Source organism: Rhinatrema bivittatum, chromosome 9 (assembly GCF_901001135.1).
Source record: "Rhinatrema bivittatum chromosome 9, aRhiBiv1.1, whole genome shotgun sequence".
Classification (NCBI taxonomy): domain Eukaryota; kingdom Metazoa; phylum Chordata; class Amphibia; order Gymnophiona; family Rhinatrematidae; genus Rhinatrema; species Rhinatrema bivittatum.
The window spans coordinates 258,959,044-258,986,596 of NC_042623.1; the positions used below are offsets into that span (position 1 = coordinate 258,959,044).

The 27,553-nt window shown below is 43.9% G+C and overlaps 1 long non-coding RNA gene across 2 annotated transcripts in view; it reads right to left on the reverse strand.

Moving 5' to 3' along the window:
* LOC115098901 overlaps positions 1-27,553 on the reverse strand; it is a 106,674-nt gene that overhangs the window by 33,360 nt on the left and 45,761 nt on the right. For both annotated transcript variants that reach the window (XR_003858635.1, XR_003858634.1), the window contains exons 2-3: positions 11,566-11,705; positions 6,445-6,570 (exon numbers count right to left, since the gene is read on the reverse strand). This is a non-coding gene — a long non-coding RNA (uncharacterized LOC115098901). The remainder of the gene's footprint in view (positions 1-6,444; positions 6,571-11,565; positions 11,706-27,553) is intronic.

The window sequence follows — 27,553 nt, forward strand, 5'->3', positions numbered from 1 at the left end:
AGAAGGACTAGGGGGCATTCCATGAAGTTAGCAAGTAACACATTTAAGACTAATCGGAGAAAATTCCTTTTCACTCAACGCACAATAATGCTCTGGAATTTGTTGCCAGAGGATGTGGTTAGTGCAGTTAGTGTAGCTGGGTTCAAAAAAGGTTTGGATAAGTTCTTGAAGGAGAAGTCCATTAATGGCTATTAACCAAGTTTACTTAGGGAATAGCCACTGCTATTAATTGCATCAGTAGCATGGGATCTTCTTAGTGTTTGGGTAATTGCCAGGTTCTTGTGGCCTGGTTTGGCCTCTGTTGGAAACAGGATGCTGGGCTTGATGGACCCTTGGTCTGACCCAGCATGGCAATTTCTTATGTTCTTATAAGGAAGTCTCTTGCAACCAGCCAGTGCCTCAGCAACAGGTCTCCTGGTGCCCTTGCATCCCAGAGTACTGCTATCCTTATTTTGTTCTTGCCTTGTACCTTGTTCTGTGTTTCTGTTTTGTTTCCTGGTATTGTCTTTCCTTCCCCATGCTCTGTTCCTTGTTTGGTTCCTTGCTTGTCTGCCCTTTCTCCTGGCCCTGCTTGTTTTCCTTGCTTGTCTCGTTGGCCTTATCTGTCTTGTCTGTACTGTTTGTCTCAGACTGACTACCTTGATCCAGAACTTGGACTCCACTATCTTCGGTCTGCCCTTACTTCTGTTCTGTTACCCATTCTTCTGTATGCTGCCTGCCTCAACCTCCGGCTTATTACCCATTCTGCTGTCTGCTGCTTGCCACAACACTTGTTTAGATCGGACTCTCACTCAGCGTTGCCCCAGGGACCCACCCTAGTCCTGGTGACTGCCAGAGCTCAAGGACTCAACCTGCAGGGGAGGTGGCTGGTGTAGGTGAAGCTCCAGCAGGTCCTGCCTATGAGCTTCACTACCAGCTGCCACTATGGGTCTGGTGAGTTTGCTCACTAGGTGGTGCCAACCACACCACAGCCTCAAGGGTACACTTCCTTGACAGCGTCACATTAGGGATACAAGGTTAACACACATAAACCAAATAAAAATGAAAGGGTAGATAAGAGAAGGATAACAATGAGTGGATAAGTCTGCATGGCAATCAACATACAGGGCTATGTGTAGGTCAGATAGTTATGGCTATAGGATATCCTTAAAGAGACTTTACTGTTGTAGAAAATAAATCATAGTTGTTGCGCTCCTCCCACGGCTGGAGCCACAGAAGGCGCTTACCTTCAAGGCCCGGAGGCCGCAACAGAAGCCGGGGCCTTGCCTGGGGCTGCCGATGCCCGGTACTTCCGCGGCCCAGCCGCCATCTTGCTGGCGCATCCGGAGCCATGCCAGGCCTCTCCGATGCAGCAGGAAGCAGCCATCACTCTTGCCCCCTCTGGGGTAGGGGTCCTCGTTCCTGCAGCAGGAAGCCGTTCCTCTGCCTCCTCTTCACGGCTAGATGCCGCCGATGTTGCCGGGGCCTGCCCTGTGGCCCAGCTTCCCTCCTCCGTCTCCTCTCTGCACACGGCAGCATGGCCAGCTCTCGGGCCGTCGGCAGCCAGTAAACAAAATGGCGCCGGTGGCCCTTTGCGGGCCATCCATTACTCCTTCCATGTGACAGGGGCCGACCAATTGCACTGTAGCCCCTGTCACATGGTAAGGGCAAAGGGCCACCGGCACCATTTTGTTTATTGGCTACCAACGGCCCGAGAGTGGGAGATTGTTCCCGGGACCCCCGCTGGACCACCACGGATTTTAGGCAAGTTTTGGGGGGTCTGGAGGGGGGGTTGTAAATAACTAAATTTTAAGGGTTGGGTGGGTTGTTGGTTTTTTTTTTAATAAAGGTGCCTCTCCCCCCCCCCCCCCCACGCTAACCCAAACAACGAATTTTCCCCGATAAACGAACCACATCTCTAATCTTAACACCCCTATAGCCCCCCTACTGACCCTGCATGCACACTCTAAGCAGTCCCTACTCCATCCCCACACCCCTATAGCACTCCTAATGACAGCCAATGCATACCCTAAGCAGTTCCCACTGCATCCCAACTCACTATAATCCCACCTAGTGACTCCCCATGCACACTGTAAGCAGCCCTCACCCCTACTAGCCACATTACTTACCCCTCCCCTCCCCCCCCCCCCCCATGGGTATGATGCTCTGTGGTTAATCTCTCACTGCAGGCATTTCCATCCTGCTTGCTCTACCTCAGATTCCTCCTAGCTTCCCAGATGTGGAACAGCACTCTCTCATACTTCACCATCAAGGATGCCAATTGCACAACGTGGAATGAACCCATCCTGAAAGGGCCAGAAGTTGTGTGTCACCTAAGCATGCACATGTATGATACACATACAAATCTGTATGTGAATGAAAGACCACATGCAAATGTATGCGCAACATCCACTTGCAACATGTACATAAAAGTTGCATGTATTTTATATCATGTGCATGATATAAAATCCATGTACATGTTCACGCAAGCTCATATGCGTGTGAATATGGGCTCGTGCACAATTCTTTTTAAGTTATCCTCTAAAGTGACAAACTGATAATGCCTGGATACTCAACAGGCCCGCTCAATGCCATTTGTATAGATATGCATCCAGACTAAGCACTGAGTAATGACGTGAAACCTGGTTATTATTTCCAAAATGAGAGATGAAACTGTATAACTAGATACTCAGATTGAAACTTGCTTAAATAACTAGAATTTTGAAACTTTTCTGAATGTTTTTGAACATGTCATTATGCACAGAAGCTCTGGTTAGTTAGTTTATTTCATTTGATAAGACTGCCTTTCTTCCATTTAAGAACCAAGGCAGTGCACAATAACAAAACAATTATCTAACAATTACAATTCCTAAGGCAATTTTTAAGCATGTTCCATAATCCTGGGCTGATAACTGAGAAGGCTCACTCATCTCTAATAAATGAGCAGCCCCTTATTCATTGATCTTAAAGTTTGGGTAGTTCTGTAAATTCATAGGACAAAATGTATCCATGGCATAAAGGTATTATTTAAGAGTTTATAAATTACCATTATCAATATGTATTTTATCCTCCTCTGGATAGGAAGCCAATAGAGGGAATAGAGGACTGAGGTGATGTGCTCATGCATCCTTGATCCAGTTAATACCCTTGCTGCAGCATTCTGCAAAATCTGGAGTGTTCTCATAGCGGGCCAATGTAATAAGATGCACTGAAGATGCCGCGGGTTTGTACATGCATTTTCCCGTGCAAAGCCCTATATGGGGATGTGATAAGAGTTTTGTGTGCTGGAAAAAAGAACAAACATGCTTACTGACCTGCGTTTTTTTCTGTGCACATTCATGCTAATGGTATGCAAAGGAGGTGATTTTCTAATCATGGGCAATGCAGGGAGCCGCGATAATGCTAGTGCAGACTTTTTAATGCGGGTTTTACACTGCCACGGTCAGGGCATGAGATAAGTGACAGCGCTGACTCGAGGGCCAGTTTCTGCATTGCTTGCATTGGTGTGGTGTTGTTGTGTTTCCGTGCAGCTCTGGTGTGATTTCTACGATGGAGATTTCAGATTGGGTCCAGCTGTTCCTGTTGCTGTGGTATATCCTGCAGGTTCGTCAAAGGATGACAGCAGCAGAAGATTTGAAAGGTGACAGAGGTTGTGGCAGGAGAGATAGGATCCAGAGAGAGCAGTTGGAGAGGAGGGATTGTGAGGAGCCTAACAGACCACAGAACAGAGGGAGCAGATATCTCGCTTCAGGACCACGCTGCTGGGGATGCTGATGTGGTGAGGACCTACAGACTGAACTCCAGGACTATCGTGGGCCTGTATGAAGAGCTCAGAGAAGACATTGATCCCCTCATAGAATGTGGACATGCCATCCCAGGCCTTGGTGAAGCTGCTCAAAGCCCTTCATTTTTTTGGCCACTGGTTCTTTCCAGCAAACTCTGGCTGTGGAGCAATCCACGTTCTCTCATCACTTAACCCATGCTGAAGAGGGTCAAGCAGTACATTAAATACCCACAGCAGCTTCGGGAGTTGCAACAAAGGAAGAGAGCATTTTTCGATATAGCTGGTACGCCAAATGTGATGGACGTTATCGATTGTACCCATGTGGCTCTCACCCTACCTCTTGGAAGAGAGATGGCATACCGGAATCGGAAACATTACCAGTACCGTAACGTGCAAGTGGTGTGCAATGCTGAACTGAAGATTCTCAGCATTGTGGCAAAATTGCCTGGTAGCAGCCATGATTCCTTTATCCTGGCGCAATCAGCACTGGCTCAACAGTTCACAGAAGGGAAATATGGTGAAGGCTGGTTGCTTGGTAAGATATAGGAATGTGACTTATTTTTAACTGTTATTTACTATGTGGGGGTAGCAGTGTGCAGTTAAAAGCAGAAGCAGGAGGGACTAAAAGTCTAGTTAGTATATGCTTTCTGTTACGAGTGCCCTATTAAATTGGTTATTCACCTGCGAGCTCAAGTGCTACTTTTAGCTTTGCATTTTAGCACACATGCATGAGAAAGATTATAATAATACCCTGGGAGCCTTCAAGCTGACATGTTTAACCAAACAGTAGTTACCGGAGCAAACATGTATCAGACAGAATATACTAATATACATGCAGTCAGATTTAGTTAAGTCATCATTGTACATGCTGCATGGTACATGTGTGCTATCATGCTTAATAATATGCCACACATATCATTGGGCAGTACTGAGCATCTAAGGCAGAATAGCAAGTGTTTATAGGGTCATGGTTAGCCAGTGTGCACGATTAAATGTTTCAGTGGTTAACCCACAAGGGTAGGTAAAGATGGCAGGAGACTTTCACGTCAAAACCAGAGGGGTAATAGAACGCACATTTGGTTTATTTAAAAGTAGATTCCAGTGCCTGGACCTCTGAGGAAGGGCTTTCCAATACTCACCTGAAAAAATAGCAGATATAGTGGCAGCATGCTATATGCTCCACAATATAGCCCTTCAGCACCGGTAGCCCCCGTGACATAGTAGGTCAAAGGCTATCGGCACCATTTTGAAACCGGCAGCCAAAAGTTTGAGTGCAGGGGATAGCTCCTGGACCCCCCGCTGGACCACCAGGGAGTTTTGGTAAGTCTTGGGGGGTCAAGAGTGTGGGGGGTTGTAGTTAATTTAATTTTAGTGGGGAAACGAATAGGAATTGACATATAAACGTATAGTGGGGCCCCCTTGCCGAATGCAACATATCTGCCCCCTGACGAATACGAATCCCGAAAGCAACGTATGGCATCCCTCTGCACATCCCTACCAGATTTGTGCATAGCTAGGTGCCTTTCTGAGCATAGGCATCCAGATTCCTGCCCAGCTGAACTCCTCTCTCTGTGCCTGAGCACACAAAATCATGCCCAGCTGAGTGCCTACCTCGGCAACTGAGCAGCCAGATTTGTGCTTAGCTAGGTACCTTTCTGGGCACTTCGTTCAGCGAGGGTTCCGGACCCCCGCTGAACGACCTCCTGCAGTCGATCTCCTGCCGGCGCCATTTTCCGTACGGAAACGATTCGCGGCAGGAGATCGCTCCAGGGCCCCCGCTGGACCCCCAGGAACTTTTGGCCAGCTTGGGGGGGCCTCCTGACCCCCACAAGACTTGCCAAAAGTCCAGCGGGGGTCTGGAACGACCTCCTGCGTTGAATCGTATTGGTCTATGGCCGCTGCCATTTTGCGGCGGCCATTTTGCAAAATGGCGCCGGCTGAAGACACCACGATTTAGTGTGCCGGATTTCCTGCTCTCCCCCTTCCCCCGATTTAGCTACGGACCCGGGAGTAATTTAAGCTACGGACCGCCGCTACGGACCCCCAGGTAATTTAAGGCATTTGGGGTGGGGGATTTAATTTAAAGGGTCGGGGTGGGTTTTAGGGGGGTTTAGTGTGCCGCTGGACCCCCAGGTAATTTAAGGCATTTGGGGGGGGGGGGTTCGGGAGGGTGGGGGATTTAATTTAAAGGGTTGGGGGTGGGTTTTAGGGGGTTTTAGTGTGCCGGTTTTCCTGCCCTCCCCCTTCCCCCGATTTACGATTTTTTGACGATAAATCGGGGGAATTGGTATTGTATCGTGGCCCTAACAATCTTTGACGATTTAAAATATATCGGACAATATTTTAAATCGTCAAAAAACGATTCACATCCCTAACATATTCTTCTCTTTAACCTTGTACATGTCTTTTGTCCAAAGAGTGCATGGTAGTTCCCACACACCTTCCTGGCAAGTAGATCATCTGAAAATGTGCCTCTCTCTGCTGCCTTTTCTCCTCCAAATTACTGGGACCAGCATGCAGTGGCTCCCTATCTCTCTGTCCACTACTCCCTCTCCCATCTCCCACCCTCGTCCCCCATCCTGTGCTCTATCTCCTTCACCCACCTTCTTTTCCCTCCACTCCCACTCCCTGATGCACAGCCATCTACTCCTGCCCCATCCGCCCTCCTTGAGTACACTCACCTGAGACGGAAGCCACGCTCCTCCTCTCCATCCTTTCCTCACTCATGTGCCTGTCATGCACATCCTTGCCCTCACACCCCCTCTGTCCACTCCATTCTCAAAAACTCCCATTCCGCTCCTTCTCGCCTAGAGGACAAAAACGCAGACAGCAAGACAATAACAAATAATGTTCTGAAAACTGCAATCACAGACAGTAGACAAAGGGAGAGAGAAAGAACAATGAATAAACAATTAGCTCAAAAAACACACAGCAATCGCAAAAATAATTCCTAAACCTGCCACTAGCCTCTGGACACCTCCTTCTCCCGCCAATTCCAAACTACACCCGCACCAGACTAATGAAAGGATGTGCTTTTTAGCAGGAAAGGGGAGTGTCCTGTGATTATTGACATGTAAGTACACCAATCATAGCTCTTTTAAAATCATGCCACTGAATAGAACCAATAAAATGTGTTACAATTTCCCGCTCTCCCCTATACAGCCAGTGCTACATTTCCCGTGCTTACCGATGCAGTCAATAGAGCAGGCGCTGCTTTTCTCGCTCTTAAAAGACCCGCCATTACCGCTGCCATGCAGTGGGAATTATCACCCATGAAAATATTTGCCATGTTTTCTGTTTCACATAGTTATTCGAAATATTAAAAATATATTCCAGAGTCATACTTTCGCTGAATAGGGAGATCCTTTCGCTTGCTCGCTTTTATGCGTGTATTCTCAGCGCGGCTTTTCTGCACGGATGTGGCCGCTTTTTACATAGGGCCTCACCCAGCTTAGGTACGTGGGTTTCTTCGTGTGTGCGCGGATTTCTGCGCGCAAATAACTTACAGAATTTTTTTTTTTATTGCATCCCGTGGAGGTGCCAGCTTTAGCCGTGCACGGTGAGCACCTGTTTTGCCGCAGGTCTTATTACATTGGCTCCATTGAAAGGCCAGCAAAAAGTTACAATAATATATTCCAGAGAATATGAATGTCGAGGACAGTCCTGAAATCATTAGGGGCTGCAACATTTATGAAACCCTATTTTCACTAGGCTCTTAATGTGTGCGCACAGAGATAAATCTGAATCTAAAATTACTCCTAGATAGCGTACTGGTGGTAATATGGGAAGAGCATGACCTTCAAACTCAAATGAAGCAGGAGATCATTAAGAGGATACCTGCCCAGGATTTAGGATAAAATTTTGACTAATTTAGGCCTGGATTCACTAGCTGCTATATTTTATCACAGGCCAGGCCCAATGTTGGGGTGGGGGGGGGGGAGGGGGGTTCCAGAGATCTTTTACCCCTCTCCAACAAAATATAGAACAAGTATTGCTGCATTGTTTTGTCTCACAATAAAACTCTGCAAGATAAAACAATGCAGCAGAGACCTGCACCATGCAATGGCAGCCCCCAAAGCAGGGGGCTGCATTCCCTTAAAGGGCTCTGCTGCTGAGAAACAGTAGACGTGCAAAGTTTAAAAAAAGTGACCGGGGATGAAACTTGACAGCCCTCCCTACTCTGGGGGCCAGCAATTGAAGTGGCCCCTTAAAGAAAGTACAAAGATAAGAAATGTGCATGATGACAACCCCCCCCCCCCCCCCGCCTAACCCCATTCTCATGGAATAAAGCATACCCAAATGGTAGCCCCCACCCTCCTTTCCATTACTTACATTGCAAGATTGTGCCCTCCCTTACCTCTTTCCGCCTATCCCAAGTGATTAAAAAAAGCCATTGGTGGTACAGTAGGTCCCCCTCTAAATTCCAAGTCAAAAGAAAATCATTGTATAATGGGCCCCCCAACGGTTTCCCACCTTACACACACCCCATTACCTCAAAGAAAGACGGGCTGGTCATTGGAAAGGCCCAGGGCCCAATCAGTGCCATTTTCCCTAAATGACACCAACTAGGCCTTGCCCCTGTCACATGGTGCCTGGACCTTGCCCCTGTCACATGGTGCCTGGACCTTGCCCCTGTCACATGGTGCCTGGACCTTGCCCCTGTCATGTGATGGGACAAGGCCTGGTCAGCTCCATTTAGAAAAATAGTGCGAAATGGGCCTGGGGTTAATGGGCACTCTGGGCCCTCCCACTGACCAGCCAGTATTTCTTTCAGGTAATGGGGTGTGGGAGGGGAGTCTGGGGGGTCACTAACCATCCAGTGAGTTCTTTGACTTGAGGTTCGGGGGGGGGGGGGGCCCTACTATATCACCAACATGTTTTTTAAGACATGGGGTTGGGGGGGAAGTGGGAAAACACAACCTTTACATTTTTATAATGGAAAGGGGTTGGGGCTAACCTTTGGATATGCTTCATTCTATTAGGACGGGGTTGGGCGGGGGTTGGCATCATCACACAAATCTTGTAATCAATTTTTTTTTTTTTTGGATGGGGCTGCAATCATTGATGGCCACAGGCTATGGCCGGGGGGGGGGGGGGGGGGCAGCGGAGGTCAAGTTAGACCCCTGGTTACTGTTTATAACTTTTGGTGGCTATTTTATTTTTGGCCGTTGGGCCCTTTATATCTACTACAGGAGCATTGCGACCCGTATTAGGGGCTCAGTGCTCCCGCAGAAGATTAGCTCTTTCTGAAACGGTGTAGACAGAATAGCATGGCTGATAAATTTCTAAGTCTTCCACATTATTTTATTTACATAGGATTACCTATTCATGAGCTACTTTCCATGGATTTGCAAAATTCATGCATGCAAATGCCATGCAAAGCAGCTTATTGTAATAGTTGAGGAAATCTTGTCTAATTTATACAAGATACCGTAAATATCACGCTATATCACGGTGATTGGGCTCTATCACACAATATACGCTATTTAAAATGCGTTATAGCCCTAACACGATTTCAAGAATCTCCCTATTATTTCCTAAAATGAAGGCTTCCAATTTTAAGACTGCTATTATTTACTCTCCTAAAAGTAGACACTTGTTAGGGACCTGGCACTGCAGATCAATGCTGACTGACTAATTTACTTTCCCTGACTTGACCCTGCCCACTTTTCAGGCTCCTAAATTTAGGTTTTCAGCCCTAAACGGGCTAGAAACCTAAGATGGTAACTTTCTTTCTGGCGCATGGGCACATGTGTATGTTTGACGGTGCACATACATGGATTCATCCATTTTATAACATATGCGCATATATGCACTCATGTTATAAAATCGGCAGGACATGCGCACATGTGAGCACCATGTCATGTCTACCCTATCAGTGGGGGTATTTTGTAAGCTATGCACACTGACACCAATGCCCTTTTCCCCAGTCCATTCCCAATTCACCCAGTTAAAGGATAGCACTTGCTTAACTCCCCCCCCCCCCCCCCAGCCTTTTACCCTAGCTGCCCTGACCCTTAAAACCCTGCTAGGTAGCCTGGGGGTTTTTTTGTTTTTCTATTTACACTTCCTCCATAGCAAAAGTAAAGTTACGTGGTAGGAAACCCCCAGCGCATGCTTGTGCGCATAAATACTTACGCACGTATTGTTACTTAGGGATCCAAACCGCCCATGTCTCACCTAGACTCTGCCCAGACTTCACCCACACCTCACCCATGTTTCTGTCTTTTGGTTTTGAGTGCATACCAGGAGATCAATGCATACTCGACCGCTTTATGAAATCCACGTGGCATGCGCTGGCCGGAGACATGCATGTATCTCCCACCTTTGGCACGCGAAGGCCTTTTAAAATCTACCAACCTAAAAATAATAATAATAATAATAATAAATACATAATACAAACCTCAATTACACTAAAATAGCACAATAGTTCACTCCATACATAATTAGAATCCAACATTTTTAAAAATCAGAATACTCACTCTGGCAAATGATTACTACAGTACCAACTTAAACAATACATAAATGAATGCTGGCAGCTGAGTCTTTTAAATAGAAATTATGCTAAAAGTTAACCCTTGAGCCAAAGTAGCTGTTAAATTTTGGCCTTAGTGATTGTGTGCTAAGCAATATATAGAGGGAAGTATAACCACACTATTTCTGAATTCCCACTAAAACCTAATTATCATCCAGCATTCTTTTATTAGCTGTGCATACACAATTATACCACATATTCGCTATTGTCCTGAGAGACCCTTTTAGCATGCATGCTAAGGCCATAGTGCTTGGCATACTATTCCTTATGCTGGCTAAGCAACCATACCATGCCTGCTAAGTTTGAATGCATAGGCCTCAAAGTGATTTGCCCAAGGTTACATTGAATGCCAATGGAAGAATCAGGATTTGAATCTCAGTCTCTAGGCATCCAGTTCATTGCTTGAAGCATTAGGTCATTCCCTCGCCAAATGATGTTTACATATCACTCAGGTTCTGTGGTTTTCATTTAAAAGTCCTCTCCATTAGTGGTGTCCAAATAATTTAAAGTCAAACTCAAAGCAGGAGATTTTAAACAGGATCAAGTTAACAAAATCTGCATTATCTCTACAAGATCTATTGGCAAAACTCTTATTTCTCTGACATATCAAGAGACAAATGCACTAAGGTGTGCTGAAATTTGCATCAGTTATGATTTTACACATACATTTTTTGACAAGGATTCATATGCAAATAAATCTAGTAGAAACCTTACATACAGAAAATTCCTATAGACCACTTTGTTAATGAGCTGCTCTGTATGATTTTGTATCACAGAACCTCATTAACTTTTGCATAAAATTTTGGAAGAATAAACTTGCATATGAAAGTTCATGACATGAAAGGCAAACACTTTTTGAGTTTCTGCTGAGTCATCACTGAAGTTCCATATATGAAATGTTGCTCTAGCAGTGACATGAAATCCCAGCTCACACAATAATGGGACTATGGGAATCAGTTTTGAGTACCACGATAAAAATATCACACTGTCCAGTGATAAAAATGTTCACAAACTTCATTTATGGTAACTTTCTTAAAAAATGTGGTGAAGCTTTACATAAACATAACCTCCCCTTAGGTATATGCTTTGTTGTATTCCTAGGAGCAATAGTTTTCTGTTAGTATCATATACACAAACATATTTATGTAGTATTTACAGAAAGAATAATATGTTGAAATGCAAGCTATGTTTTACATGTCCATTAGATATTATTAGGTATTTATCAAGTTTGTTCTTTGAACTGGTAAATACAGTAAACCTATCTTACAATGCAATTACTTCTTGTCGATCCAGGGCTCTGAATCTTGTACTTCAGATAGTCCTGCTGCTCCTGTTGACCAACAGCACCAAGTAAAACCCATGTTCTGCCAGTTAATGGATGCTCTTGGTAACTGCTGGCACTCAATGCTGAAAAGATAAAACAGGACATCATCTGTGAGACCCTTCAAACTCCGAAAGGCAAAAAAAAATGTTAGTGCTGCACTTGTCGTGTTTTATTAAAGCTAATCCATGTAACACAAAATTCATATTCAGGCCGATGCAATATCTGCGCGCGTAAAATGGGTGCTCATGATTGAGTACCCGCTCTCCTAACATGCACCAATCCACCGCTCCCGGGCACCCAATTTAATATTAAAATTAGCTGCTGCAGTGAAAAGGAGGGGCTAGGAGAGACTGTGCATTCCTATCGCCTCCTCGGCTTCGGGTGCCCAGGAAAGGTGGCTGTCAGTGTGGGCTAAGAAACGATCAATATGAGTGTCCATTTTCTCCTGCTACCGGCCTAGACCATGTGTAGTGTGGCTGTATATTGGGTGCCCTAAATTTTGTTTCGCAAATTTTTTTTTTTTTTTTACAAGATTACGCTTTCTGTGGTCCCTCAAACTTAGTATCACGCCGATACTAGTAGAAGGGATCACAGAAAGCAGGAATTTTGTTTTTAGACAATGAGCCCTTGAGCACAGCAGACCTGGGGCTGGCATAAAATTTGCTGCATTGCAAGGGGACATCGGCCACGTGTGAAATTTTTTGCATTGCGGGATTAGCTAATAGCCTCATCTACATGGATTTTACATGTGATGAGCGCTATTAGCTCCGCGCTCGATTGGACAGGCGTCTTGGATGCGCAAATTCCCGTTTTGCATTGGGGGTTATGAATGCGCATCCAAAACGTGCGTCCAATTGCGTGTTGAACCGTGAGCTGGCCACAGTGCAGGGTATTGCTTCGGCTTGAAAGTTTTTGTGAGTCTCTTTATCGCAAAGCTCTGCTGGGGAGAGTGCACAACAAAGCTTTTTCTGGAGAAAAGCAGAAACAAATGGCTCTGTGTTACGTCTCCCAGATCTCTTGTGTTTGTGCAGCACTTGAAACTGTGTAGAAAAACACAAAAAGGTTTATATTTGGTTTAGCTCAGTTTCTTCTCAGACCACCTTTCCAACATAAAATCAAACATGTAAAATTTGCATGTACATGCATAGGTAGCTAGCTTGTACTCGGGTACATGTTATCTTACAAACAACAAAAGTGCACAAGTATTTTCAGTTTTGTGTGCACATTTACCTGGGCAAAAAAGGGGCGGTCTAGGGATGATCAGGAATGCCCATAAGGGGTAAATTTTTAAACATACTTATGTGCGTGCATGTCGCGCGCTACCCGGCACGCGCATGTTATAAAATCTACCCATACTCCCTCCATCTTCCCCTGTCCTCCCTGACCCCTTAAAAGGTCATACATTTTTTTTTTCCTTTGTTTAAGAACTTATGCCAGCTCCTGAGCTGGCGTAAGTTGCGCATGCCAGCAGGCTGCCGGCACGCGATCCCACGGCACAGTGGCAAATGGCTGCTGGGGTTAATTACGTGACCGAGCCGTGCGCGCGGTGCACACAAGGCCCAGCCGCGCACATAACTCCCGGATTTTACATGCGGGGAGGGGTGGGATTTAAAATTTGCCCGTAAGTGATTTATATGAATACATTATGCAACATTTTCATAATTTACACCTACTACTTATCTAATAGAATCGATAGACTCGTTTCTTGTGCTGTTTGCTATTTTTGGTTTAGAGGGCAGGGTAAACTGGGGAGTTCAGGGTGAAGTACTAGGATAGGGACTGGGTGAAATGGTGGAGGTATTGGCAAAAAGATTATATCAATTATGTACACATTTTTTTTAATATGCCTACTTCTGCATATAAATCAGGGTTTTAAGAGAACACGTTCTAATTTTTTTCATGTGTAAAATCTATGCATGTATATTTATAAAATAGGTAGAAAAAGTACATGCTTTCAATATATTGCTGATATTTGCTTGTAATGAAACATATGTGCATATGTAGGTGGTAGGCATACAGATATTTTATAATCTGCGAAGATGAGGTACTCGCAGGTTATAAATGCTATAGTAGAGCTCTGCATGCCCATATACACACATATATAGACCCATGCAGAGTTGTTTGAAAGTTATCCTCAAAGCATTGTACAATTAAATTATAAAATACAGAATATACTTTCAAATTCAAATGAAAAAAAGAGAATATTATTATTTGATTTCTTTTATTGTTATCTTTGACGCCTCTTCTTTTATTTATTTGTTATGGGATTCTACTTGGCCATTTAACGTAGTTATTTTAATATTTTAGTTATTTATTATTATTTTCTGTAACTTTGAAATGAATTGCTTTATTTGTTGTAAGTGTACTATTTTTTTAATTTCAAATTAATTGTTTGCATTATATATTTTTTTAAATCACTGCAGGAGTCTGGCTAGCAACATTTGCTAGAATTGAATATTGTTTCACTGTGAAATAGAATGCTATACTTTAATTCTGAAGGTGTGCTCTATCCAAAGAATTTCTGAGATTTTTGTTGTACATACCATGTTGTTGAAATTTGCTTCACTTAGTTAATCTATGACATGATTTTATTTAATATTTCAGTGGCAGTACCAGATATAAATACATATGGTTGTCAGTATAGACGTGCGCTAGCAGTTCTACGTGCAGGCATCTTGTGTTTCAGATAAGTGATATTTATGCTAGTGTTGTTGAATGCTCCAGTAAGCTTTGTCTTTTGCTAGGATGAGATTCTATGGCTTTCTGAAGCCCCTGAACAGACTCCTCAACTATAGCGCTTTCAGCAATCAGATACTGCAAGGTCAATTTGTTATAGGAAAACTGATCCCCCTCATTCAGTGCCTCTAGCATCACAACTGATGCTGGGGACCTTACATAAGAAAATGCCATACTGGGTCAGACCAAGGGTCCATCAAGCCCAGCATCCTGTTTCCAACAGTGGCCAATCCAGGCCATAAGAACCTGGCAAGTACCCAAAAACTAAGTCTATTCCATGTACCTTACAGACCTTACAGATCACCGGTACTCTCACATCTCTCCAATGAGGTTTGAGTTCTCTGCTTCCGTGGCTGCCACTGTAATGCTCTTAACAGCAGTCTGAACATGGTAATAGATCTGCTGTCTAGGACTTTCAGGGTTTCATATCTTTTCTGTATCTGGTCAGTCTTGTGTCAGTAGTGTTACAATTCTCGGTCTCAAGAAGCCTGTTCTTACCTCCAGCACCAGGCCCGGGCCGCGGCCCTTCTCGCTTCGGCCACACCTTCCGGCCGCGGCCGCAGTCCTGCCGCTTACCAGCTCTCCAGCTCAGCTCAGGACTGCTCCTCACTTCCCCCTCCACGGCAGAGGGGTGTGTGTGCACACCGCCGGTTATAAGTTAAAGGGACTGTGGCGGGAAACGTTCTCGCGGCCCCTAGTGATGACATTGCCAGCCTTGAGTATATAAGGGCAACGGGTCTCCTCGCTCTTGTTTGCTCGAGTTCCTGAGTTGCTGCTCCAGTTCCTGCATTCCTGTTCCTGCACCCGTCTCTGGCCTCTGCCCCTGCACTGGATCTCTTCATTCCAGTTCTCATTTGTCCCTTGCTTTCTTGGACGGCCCTCCTCCTGCCTGACCTCTGGACAGGACCTGACCAAGCATCCTGCTGCCTGCCTCTGACCTCTGAACTGGACCTGTCTATGCTCTCCGCCACTTGCCTGGCCCACTTGACTGGATCTGACTCTGCCCTTGGCTTCAGCCTCGGGCCTCTCTCTCCTGCTTGCCACCGTGCTCTCTCACCGACTCCCTGTGATCATCCATGCAGAGGCCCACCTAAGACCAGCCGACCCCGGTACCCAAGGGCTCAACCAGCTCCAACTGGCATCTGCTTCTCATCCGGCCTCGCCACCTGACAGTGGGGACCTGTTGGCGCCACCTGTGGGGGTTCCCCCCACAGGTGGCGCCAACACCACCTCAGGCCAAGGGTCCACAAACGCAACAAGTAGTTTTTGGAGTCATCTGGTCCAAATTTCTTGAGGGTTAACTGAGATTCTAACTACTGAAAGCAACAAGTCATTCTTGAAAGTTAAGTTTCCTGATTGAGGAGATCCAAGATGGCGCCTGCAGTAGCGACAGCATGAGCTCTGTTCATTTGTTTGCTCATTTACCTTGGTCAAATGCCACATCAGTGCACAGAGGGCTAAAGAGATGCTTTGCCCTGCTGCCTCAGCAGACGCTCCCGTTGCTGGCCCAATAGACGCCCATTTCATCTGTGGAGAATTGTCAGGAGTGCGGCCATTTGAGGATAAGGCAGGAAAAGATGTGCTGACTTCACCTCTGAATCATTCCATCTCTCTTTCCCTGATACCGAGGAATCTTTGGAAGTTTAAGGAATAAGATTGACCCAGGAGCATTTAATTAAAGAAAATCAATCTTTACAAAATAAAGTGGAAAATTTGAAAAACATCTCTTGGGGGAAAAATCTTCGTTTTATCAATTTTCCCAAATTACCACACATATTCACAAAAGATATGTTTAAGAGATATCTTATGGATACACTTAAAGTTCCAGAGCATTCAATACATCCTATATCTAAATATTTTATTTGCTCTCCTTCAAAGAGGGCAATCAAATACAAGTGGGTTTGCAAGAAATGGAACCATTAGTACCATCTAATATGGATATCTCGGAGTTACTGGAAACTTCAAATAGTCTTTTGGTGGAAGCTGCCACTAAGGTGGACTCTTTTGTATTAGAACCAGACCGAGACTGGGTATTAAGATTTTATTTTAAACATCGGCTTGATACCTTTTTGCAGTTAAAGGTCAGGATATATCTAGATGTTTCCAGACAAAGCCAGAAGAAATGACAACAATTCTTATTAATGAGACCCAGGGTTTTACAAATTGGTGCATTTTTCCTACTAAAATTCCCCTGCAAATGTTTAATAAACCTCAAGGGTATTTTGGATATTTTCTATTTGCCATCTCAGTTCGCTCAGTTCTTGTATGATAAAGTAGCACAGCAACCAGACTCTCTTTAAGATTGGCTCTATGTTTTCTAATAATTGAAATTTCCATTTATAATGACTGCTATTTCCTAATTATTCTGATTTTTTTTTTTTTATATTGTGTTTGGGGCTCTCCTCTTGTGGAATTTGGAAATTTAAGAGTAACTGGTATTTCCTGATTTTGTCTCTTACATTGTAATTCTCTCTTATTTTTCCTTTCAATGCAAGATGTTTTCTTGTAATAATTTTTGAAAATTACATAAATAAAAAAAAAAGTTTCCTGTTTCCTGTAAGCTGCTTTTGCCACCTTGGAAGTGAAGTCTTGGTCACCAGCACTGTCTTCAGCTGGTGCTTCCATAGTGCAGCAAGAAAGGAGTAGAGTGTGTTGAGATACCCTTATCTCTGGTCGACATCCTATTAAGTGCTAAAGTAAAAAGTGTTAATTCTTTCATGGAATCTAAGCACTTCTGTGAAGACTTTTGTATCAAGTCGCATTTTAACTACATTCCTTTCCAATAACCTTATTGCAGTAGTTCTCAACCAAGTCCTCGAGATACACCAGTCAGTTGGATATCAAGGATACTCACCATGAATATGGATGAGATAGATTTGCAAATACTGAAGACAGTGCATTCAAAACAATTTCATACACCTTCATTGTGTGTATCCTGAAAACTAGCTAGACTGGCAGGGTGCCCCTCAAGAACAAGGTTGAGGACCCCTGCCTTATAGCCAGTGCTCCGGATTTCCTGCTGCAGACTTTTCAAGATTCTATGGCAAGAGCTGGCCAAATTCTATGGCAGATTTTTTAAAATGTTGTGGCAATTATGTGGAAAATGTGAATGCATTTGCATAGAATTGCATATTAAGTAATGCAATTTTATTTGCATCTTAAATAGTGCTAATTTGTATTTTATTTATAACAATAAAGTCATTTTTTTCCCATTTCTTTTATGTTGAGGTAATTTATTTTCTCTTAAATAACCATGAATTTTAAAAGCTTGACATGCGCATTAATTAGAGGATGTGTGAATATGTCAGGCTCGTGCATGCCGAGAGGATTTTAAAAAGCCTTCCAGATATGCAAGGAAATTCTGCAGTGTGCACATCTCAGAAGTTTTCAAAAAGGGGCAGGGAATGGGCATGGTCTGGGGCGGAGCATGGGTGTTTCGGGGCGTGAAACTGAGATGTGCACATAAAGACTTACGCGATATGGCACGCGCCGAGGCCCCCTGCAACGTACATCACTATAGATGCCATGTAAGCTATAAAATAAAGATAAATTGGAAGATCTCTGGGTTTTAAGGATCGGGAATAACTGGGGGGGGGAGTGAAGGCTATTAAAATAGGGAAGTTTGAAAGACCTCTCTCTTAACTGGGCAAACAGGAGATGAATTGATAAAACTGGTAATGACATTGGCATTAGGGATGTGAATCGTGTCCTCGATCGTCTTAACGATCGATTTCGGCTGGGAGGGGGAGGGAATCGTATTGTTGCCGTTTGGGGGGGTAAAATATCGTGAAAAATCGTTAAAAATCGAAAAATCGGCACATTAAAACCCCCTAAAACCCACCCCCGACCCTTTAAATTAAATCCCCCACCCTCCCGAACCCCCCCCCCCCAAATAACTTAAATAACCTGCGGGTCCAGCGGCGGTCCGGAACGGCAGCGGTCCGGAACGGGCTCCTGCTCCTGAATCTTGTCGTCTTCAGCCGGCGCCATTTTCCAAAATGGCGCCGAAAAATGGCGGCGGCCATAGACGAAAAAGATTGGACGGCAGGAGGTCCTTCCGGACCCCCGCTGGACTTTTGGCAAGTCTCGTGGGGGTCAGGAGGCCCCCCACAAGCTGGCCAAAAGTTCCTGGAGGTCCAGCGGGGGTCAGGGAGCGATTTCCCACCGCGAATCGTTTTCGTACGGAAAATGGCGCCGGCAGGAGGTCGTTCAGCGAGGCGCCGGAACCCTCGCTGAACGACCTCCTGCAGTCGATCTCCTGCCGGCGCCATTTTCCGTACGAAAACGATTCGCGGCAGGAAATCGCTCCCTGACCCCCGCTGGACCTCCAGGAACTTTTGGCCAGCTTGTGGGGGGCCTCCTGACCCCCACGAGACTTGCCAAAAGTCCAGCGGGGGTCCGGAAGGACCTCCTGCCGTCCAATCTTTTTCGTCTATGGCCGCCGCCATTTTTCGGCGCCATTTTGGAAAATGGCGCCGGCTGAAGACGACAAGATTCAGGAGCAGGAGCCCGTTCCGGACCGCTGCCGTTCCGGACCGCCGCTGGACCCGCAGGTTATTTAAGTTATTGGGGGGGGGGGGGTTCGGGAGGGTGGGGGATTTAATTTAAAGGGTCGGGGGTGGGTTTTAGGGGGTTTTAGTGTGCCGGCTCACGATTCTAACGATTTATAACGATAAATCGTTAGAATCTGTATTGTATTGTGTTCCATAACGGTTTAAGACGATATTAAAATTATCGGACGATAATTTTAATCGTCCTAAAACGATTCACATCCCTAATTGGCATGCATCACTTTTAAAATCCCCCAATTTACACGGTAGAAGCGGCATTCGCGTGCGCCCATTAAAATTTAGTGCACGTGTGTGCGGCCAGGCTATCTCATAACATGTACATATATACGTGTGTAGCTTATAAAGTAGCCACGCCCCTGGGCGCAGGCCAACGAACGCGCACACATGTGCACCCACGCGCTGGTTTGAAAGTTACCGTCCCTATGGGGAAAAGGGATTTCAGTGATCAGTGTTGAGAAGAGAGGAGGAGGATAGAGGTTAGATAGGGAGGGGATCTGGGAGATGGGATAGGAAAAGAAGATGGAATCCTGGAGGAGGAAGATGAAACTTTAAGGAGGAGGACCAGAAAAAAATTAGATGAAGGGGATGGGGGATGAGAAAGAAAAGGGATCAGGAGATGAAGAGGGTGGATCCACTTTCTCACGTGCGTAGTGTAATGCTACACCCCTACACAAACACACACACACACCCTCCAATCACCCCACTCTCCCCCCCGATCCTCCCTCGCTCACGTACACATAACACCCCCTCTGTTCCCCTAACCCCATCCCATATCCTCACAGTTCACACCCCTTCCAATCCCCTCATTCTCACCCACACCCCTCTGATCCCCTCGCTTATGGATCCCCTCAGCACCCACTCCCTCTCTCTCTCTCTCACAGCCCACAATTGCTCCAATCCCCTCATTAACACCAAAACCCTAACTGACCCCCTCACTCCCCTACCCCTCCTTTTGCCTTACTCACATATATATTCTCCACACTTCCTGGGAACCCCTCATTCAGCACTCCCTTCAATTCCCTTTTTCACACCTTACCCCTGATTCTCTCACTCACACACAATTTAAATAAAATACTTCCGTAACTAAACCTCTCTCCCAGTCTCTCCAATTTTGGCCACAGTACCTTCCCCCTCTCTCATCAGGCTGATCCATGGGCAGTAATCTGAAAACATCTGCAGCCGTGCCTTCAGCTGCCTCCCCTTCCATTTCAGCCCTGAGACCCGGAAGCTCACTGACCCTTCATACCACATGCGGTTTAAATGTGTGACACACAGGCCAGACCGCAGGGTGAAAGGAGGTGGCCCGAGGCACCCATGAATCAGCCACAGCAAAAGAGAAACGTGGACTGCCACAAACGCTGCCGCCAGCGCCGCTGCTGCTTCATCCTGCTCCCAGTCTCCTACGGGAATTAATTCTTGGGGAAAGGCCCAATCCTGCAGTCCTCCTGCCCATGGCCAGGAAATTGCAAGAGACTGGGGGCCCTTCTCAATGCATATTACTTCAGCAATAAGAAATTATCTTCCCACTAGAGGGTGCAAATTAGCACATAATTCTACTTTTCACATTTCTACGTGCTTTCTTCTTTTCCAACAGCTTGGTTGATGCAAATGAGCTAATATCTATGGTGTTTATATTCTGCTCAGCCAAAACATTCTGCCCTCCAGTGGATTATGTTATTAGAAATATAAAATAACATCAGAGAGAAATGATGACCAAACATCGCAAGCATCACATGAACAAATTAGAATAATAGTTAAAGCAATCAAAGGGTTAAAATGATAACCAAACAGCTCACTAAAGTCTATAGCCCTTCTTCCAATTACATTAATTTTAGTGGGAAACTGACTTCAGAAAAAAAAAAAAAAGCCCCTTTAACTTTTTCCTAAAAGACAAATAATAAGGATGTGCATTTGTCTAAAATGAAACGAGAAATGTTAACAAACTTTTCTGCTTCATTTTAAAACAAAGCACAAGAAAACTGAGCCAAATGTCATTTGTTTTCCGTGGCTATCAGCAGCACTTTAAAAAAGAAAAAGAAAAAAAAAAAAACCCATGCCCAGTGCCCCTTCCTCAGCCCTTCCCCTGGACCTTCTTACTCTCTTGTTTCTTTGAACTTTCTTCCTAGGGCAGGAACAGTCCCTGGTTGCTACCGCCCTGCTGATGTGACTATTCCAAATGGTGCTGGCAGACCAAAGGCAACGCCATTATTCATTTTCACATCTATACATTTTCACATCTATACATTTCAGCCCTTTCTTCTGCATCACTGAAGCGTATTTGAAACCCTCCATGATCAACCAATGTGACACACCAAAGTTATGACACTTCCCGAAACAGCTTCCCAAATATTCTTTGTTGCTTGCAGATGCTTTATAATTTAACCTTTGTTTTTCTCTTCGAGAACCCAAGCTATGTTTATAATATAACCTACATTTTATATTATACTTTTGTTCTCTACTTATACCCTTGTTACCCTTGAAAAATATCCTCGTTACATTGTACTCTCTACCAGCCTATTACAAGAAAGCCACCCCCTACAATATTAACACCACGCCTCTTGTATCATAGAACCTTTATATCATATAACCTTGTATCATATAACCTTGTATCATATAACCTCTTGTATTATATAACCTTGTATCATATAACCTCTTGTATCATATAACCTCTTGTATCGTATAACCTCTTGTATCATATAATCTTGTATCATATAACCTCTTGTATCATATAACCTCTTGTATCCTATAATCTTGTATCATATAATCTCTTGTATCATATAATCTCTTGTATCCTATAACCTCTTGTATCATATAACCTTGTATCATATAACCTCTTGTATCATATAACCTCTTGTATCATATAACCTCTTGTATCATATAACCTCTTGTATCATATAACCTCTTGTATCATATAACCTCTTGTATCATATAACCTCTTGTATCATATAATCTCTTGTATCATATAACCTCTTGTATCATATAATTTTGTATCATATAACCTCTTGTATCATATAACCTCTTGTATCATATAATCTTGTATCATATAACCTCTTGTATCATATAACCTCTTGTATCATATAACCTTGTATCATTATAACCTCTTGTATCATATAACCTCTTGTATCATATAATCTCTTGTATCATATAACCTTGTATCATATAACCTTGTATCATTATAACCTCTTGTATCATATAACCTCTTGTATCATATAATCTCTTGTATCATATAACCTCTTGTATCATATAATCTTGTATCATATAACCTCTTGTATCATTATAACCTTGTATCATTATAACCTCTTGTATCATATAACCTTTCCGACCTCCACAACTCACCTACGTGAAATCTTTAATCATGTTAACCCAATGTTAAAACCTTTGGAAACCGCTGTGATGGCAATACCGAACGACGGTATATATAAAACTCTATAAATAAAATAAATAAATATATAAATAGCTGGCAAAATTTAAGAATGGCACCAGCTTCAGTCTGCCAGCACCACTGGTGGGGCCCGAGAGACCAGGGATCCTGACTGCCCTGTGAAGAAAAGTTTTAGGAAAACGAGAGGGTAAGAGGGTTCAGGGGAGGATGGGAGCGTGTGGATGGGAGCAGAGACAGGGAGCAAAGGGGGTTTAGCTGCGGACCCAACATTTTTTTTTACATTTTCTTTTGCTTTTCATTTTCTTTTGCTTCATCTCATTTGTTTTTTTTTTATAATTTAAAGGAACAAAAAGAAACAAAAGGAAAAAAGGAAACAAAAAAAAAAACCCAACAAAACAATGAAATGGAAAAAAGTCTATGGAGACCCCTAACAAATAATTATTTTCTGAGTTCCTGAGGAAAAGCTTTGCACCGCTGTGATCCTGCTATTGAAAAAGATCTGGAGGGAGCTTCCATCAGATGGACTAACTTACAGAATGAAAGAGGAGAAAGGATTGCCCCAAGAAATGAAGGGCGTGTCCAGGAATGCACTCTTTTAAGTTATTGTGGGGCCTCATCACAGAATGAGTATTTTTAAATCCAGTGGGCGAGGCGATGGGGGCCCCATGAAGGTTTTTTTTTGTTTTTTTTAAATAGTCGCAATGCCATCATAAAAAAGACAGCCTGCAACAACACGGGCAGCGGCAATATTGAGCAAGTTGGAGATCCTTTATTGAGAATTTAGGTAGAGCTAATACAATTGAATTACAATAATCAAGGCCTGCCAGGACCACTACTTGCACCACTGACCTCAGTTCAGGAGATTGAAAGAGACATTTCAATCTCTGGAGGAGGCAAAGTTTATAAAACGCTGAGAGCCACCAAATGCATTGCTTCAGTGAAAATCTGGTACTCTCTGTAGCCTTCATCATACTGCGCTTTCCCCATAATTTCTGAAGTAGCCGGGCCTTGTGTTTCAGAGGATATTTAAATGAGGCAATGAGTCAACTGAAGTGCATGCAAAAAAATCTCTGACTTCCTGCCCTTAGGTCACGTTAACATCATGCCATGAACACGCTCCGAGCACTTCTTCCACTCAATGCCAGATCTTACGGATGGCTGGGCAGTGACTTTGCATTTTCAAACAGGGATAATGAGTCTCGTGCATATTGTAGTGAAACTGATAATATAGTACATGCTGGAGAGCAGGGACAGGCCTAAAACACCCACTTTTCTCACTGTACAGAGTAGTGATGTATGTGTGAGCGCTTCTGTGCGGCTCTTCCTATCTGTAGCCATCACCCCAGGTTCTCTTCTGGAGCACCTCTTGGCAGCTAAGTAGGTAACAGCACCTTATCTGCCTTGTGTATATACATGTAACATCGCCTTGGTTCTCTGTGACAAGAATTATGTCCCAAACTGTTCCCAGAATAAAAGCAATGCCATTAGTCACTCGCTTTAGAATATATTTGTGCTATGCTTTTCTAGCTGAGATGCAGCATCCTACAACTGGGATGTGCATGGACAAAGTTGTGGTTGTTTTCCTTTCTTTTAATTTGGATTTTTTGGTTCATCAGCACATGCATCGGCCCGAGCCCAGGGATGCAGCTAATTTATTATTTGCACATGTATATGCACCAAATTTTAAGCATAGCCTGGGTGCGCACACATGTGTGTGAAATTTTAAGTGGGTGCACACATATCCCACTTCTATCGTACAAGTCGGGTGATTTTAAAAGGGGGGCGTGCGCCCATGCCATTCCCAGTTTACTAGTTCATCCAGCAGTACACCCACCTGACAGCTAGGCCCTCCAGCACCCCTCTGGTTTGTTAGCGTACACTCCCTCCAGTTACCCCCAGACCATTTTTTATGACTTACATGTCATCATACCTGGGAACTTTTGACTTTCAGTCACCCTGAGATTACCATGAATTAGTGGGGGTGGGGGGGGGTAATTTCACAGTGGGTCCAGATGCTCACAAATTTCCTCTCATATACACGCTTACATGTTCACACTTAATTTCACTGCTCATTCTCTCACATGTCCATTTACACCTTTACTTCTGCCATTCTCCCACCAACACACACACACACACACACTCGCATCTCTCCCTCTTCCATACACACATGCCCACTCACTTTCACACCCATGCTCACTTGCACTCGGCTCTCTCCTACTCACCTACATACACTCTCAGATCTCTCCTTCCTTCACAAATACACCCTCACTCACTCTCACAGACACGCTCATTCATTCTCCCCCCGCCCCCTTTCAAAACACACTAGCAACAGCAGACTCTAACTTGGGCTCCTGGAGAAGCAGCAGCCTCTTCCTTCTCCTCCTGTGATGCGGAAGTGGACGCTGCCTGTTTCTTACTCCTCGTTTGATGCACGGGCAGGCAGGCAGGCCTCTTTTTGGACATTTTTTTAGATGTGCATGTCATGACTTTTATGCTTATAGCTAGGTGCTTTTTAAAATATGGTCAGCACACGCAAGGCCCGACTTATTCACACATCCCCAGACTGATGCGTGTGCCAGGCTTTCAAAATTCACCTTTAAATGTTTATTTCAGTTCAGTTCATTTGCTTAATTAAAATCAATATTTGTAAATGTCCACTTCAATGGCAGGGGGAAAAGGGGAGCTGGATTCAGACAAGAACCAACGAGGGTCCCGTATGACATAGTGAGGGCAAAGGTAGCGCCGGCGCCATTTTGAAGATTGGCAATACGGCCCGTGTGCAGGAGGTCGCTCCCGGACCCCCGCTGGACTTTTGGCAAGTCTTGTGGGGGTCAGGAGGCCCCCCCCCAAGCTGGCTAAAAGTCCCTGGGGGTCCAGCGGGGGTCCGGGGGCGATCTCCTGCACGCATGACGTCGGGAGCCAGGAACCAAAATGGCGCCAGCGCTACCTTTGCCCTGTCACATGACAAGGGCAAAGGGCCACCGGTGCCATTTCTCAACGCAGCCGTGGCCAGAGAGAGAGGGAGATCGCGTTGGGACCCCCCCACTGGACCCCAGGTAATTTAAAACATTTTGGGGGGGTTCGGGAAAGTGGGGGATTTGTTTTAAAGGTTTGGGGTGGGTGTTAGCGTTTTTTTGGTGTGCCGGTTTTCCCGTGCCCTATTTAACGATACAATACAAATGCCCCTGACGATAAATCAGGGGCATTTGTATTGTATCGTGCACTCTAACGATTTTGGACGATTTTAAAATTATCTGATGATAATTTTAATCGTTCAAAAACGATTCACATCCCTAACCAACAACACCACCTCGTAACCATGAAATCGCAATATTTGACACCGAACATAGTCAAATATGCCTTATCTATTGCCCCCCCCAGCTTACTTGAGCTAAACATATCACCACTAATTGAATATTTAACAATTAATCTAAACCCCTCCAAACCAACTATCGTGCTTGGAGATTACAACCTTCACATGGACACAAATCCACTATCCAATACATGCCAAACACTAAACGATTTGATGACAGCACTAGGATTCACATTAATCACAGATAGACCTACTCACAAAGCGGGACACTCACTGGACCTCACTTACATCAACCATAGCTTCTTTGAACACATGAACACTAAATATAAGCAAATTCCATGGTCAGACCATTTCCTAATTCAGTCCACTATTAAATGCATAAAACCAAAAGAAATACAGGAAAATAAAACATTAGTTTAAATATTGTCCACCTTTTAACATTGAAACATTAAAATATAAACTAGAAGAGATACTAATACACTTTGACCACAAAGACTGTGTAACCACAACCACAGAATGGCTGACCAGCACAAATAAATTGGCTGAAGACATTAACCCCTCAAAAACAATGCAAATACATGAGCCTAAAACAAAATCAAAGTCTGAGAAAAATCAAAGTCTGAGAAAAAAGGAAAAAAAATGGAAAAAAGACAAATCAACAGAAAACCTAACCAAATTTAGGAAACAACTAGCTTATTATAAAAAAGTAATTCTCGACGCAAAAAAACAATTCTTTAGCACAAAAATTGAGAAATTTACAAACAACCCAAGAGCTCTATTTAACATAGTAAAAAATCTGACTAATGATAACACAGAGGCGCCCCAAACCCCTAAAGAAAATAAATGCAATGAAATAGCACAGTATTTCTCAGATAAAATCACTAGCCTTAAAGCGAAGATACCGATCTTAACTAAGCAGGAAATTAAGATCCACAAAAGAGATGTAACACCATGGGACACATTTGACAAGGTATCCCAGAGAGAAGTGGAATCCATGATAAAAAATGTGAACCCCGCTCCACATAAGATTGACACCATTCCCACCATGGACATCAAAAAACTAGCTGATATAACCTCCTATACTATAGCAAAAATAATTAACCTATCACTTAGTGAAGGACTAATGCCAGACTCTCTTAAAGGTGCAATAATTAAACCAATACTGAAGAAAAAGAACAGTGACCCAAATGTCTTAAGTTACTATAGACCTGTTTCAAACTTACCCATGCTTGCTAAATTAATAGAAAAAAAAACAGTACAAAAGCAACTGGCAGAACATCTAGACAACAATAACATACTTTACCCCTCACAACATGGCTTCAGAAAACACTATAGCACTGAAACATTACTAATCTCACTAACAAATAATGTACTACGGGGGTTTGACAGCGGAAAACACTACATTATGATATTACTAGACCTGTCAGCAGCATTTGACACAGTAAATCACAGCATACTAATAAAAAGGCTGGAAGAAATAGCTCAATTGTTTTGTTTTCTTCAAAACAAAACAATTGAATGGTTCCGATCCTACCTAAACAATAGATTTTTTCAGGTACAGATAAAAAACACAATATCAGACAAAATCAAGCTAATGACTGGGGTCCCACAGGGGTCAGCACTTTCGGCAACTCTATTTAATATCTACATGCTGCCTCTATGCCACCTCTTGGCAGGACTAGGAATCATACATTACATATACGCTGACGACATTCAGCTAATCCTACCAGTAGAGGAAACAATTGAAAAAACACTAAACTTAGCAATGTTGTACCTAGATATAATAAAACAACTATTAAGCCAAATGGAACTGGTAATTAATATTGAAAAGACAGAATTCATACACCTTGAAAGAAAACCCACTGAATTAATACAGAATCCCATCAAACTTAAAAAGGATCAGATAGTGAAACTAAACGAAAAAGCCAG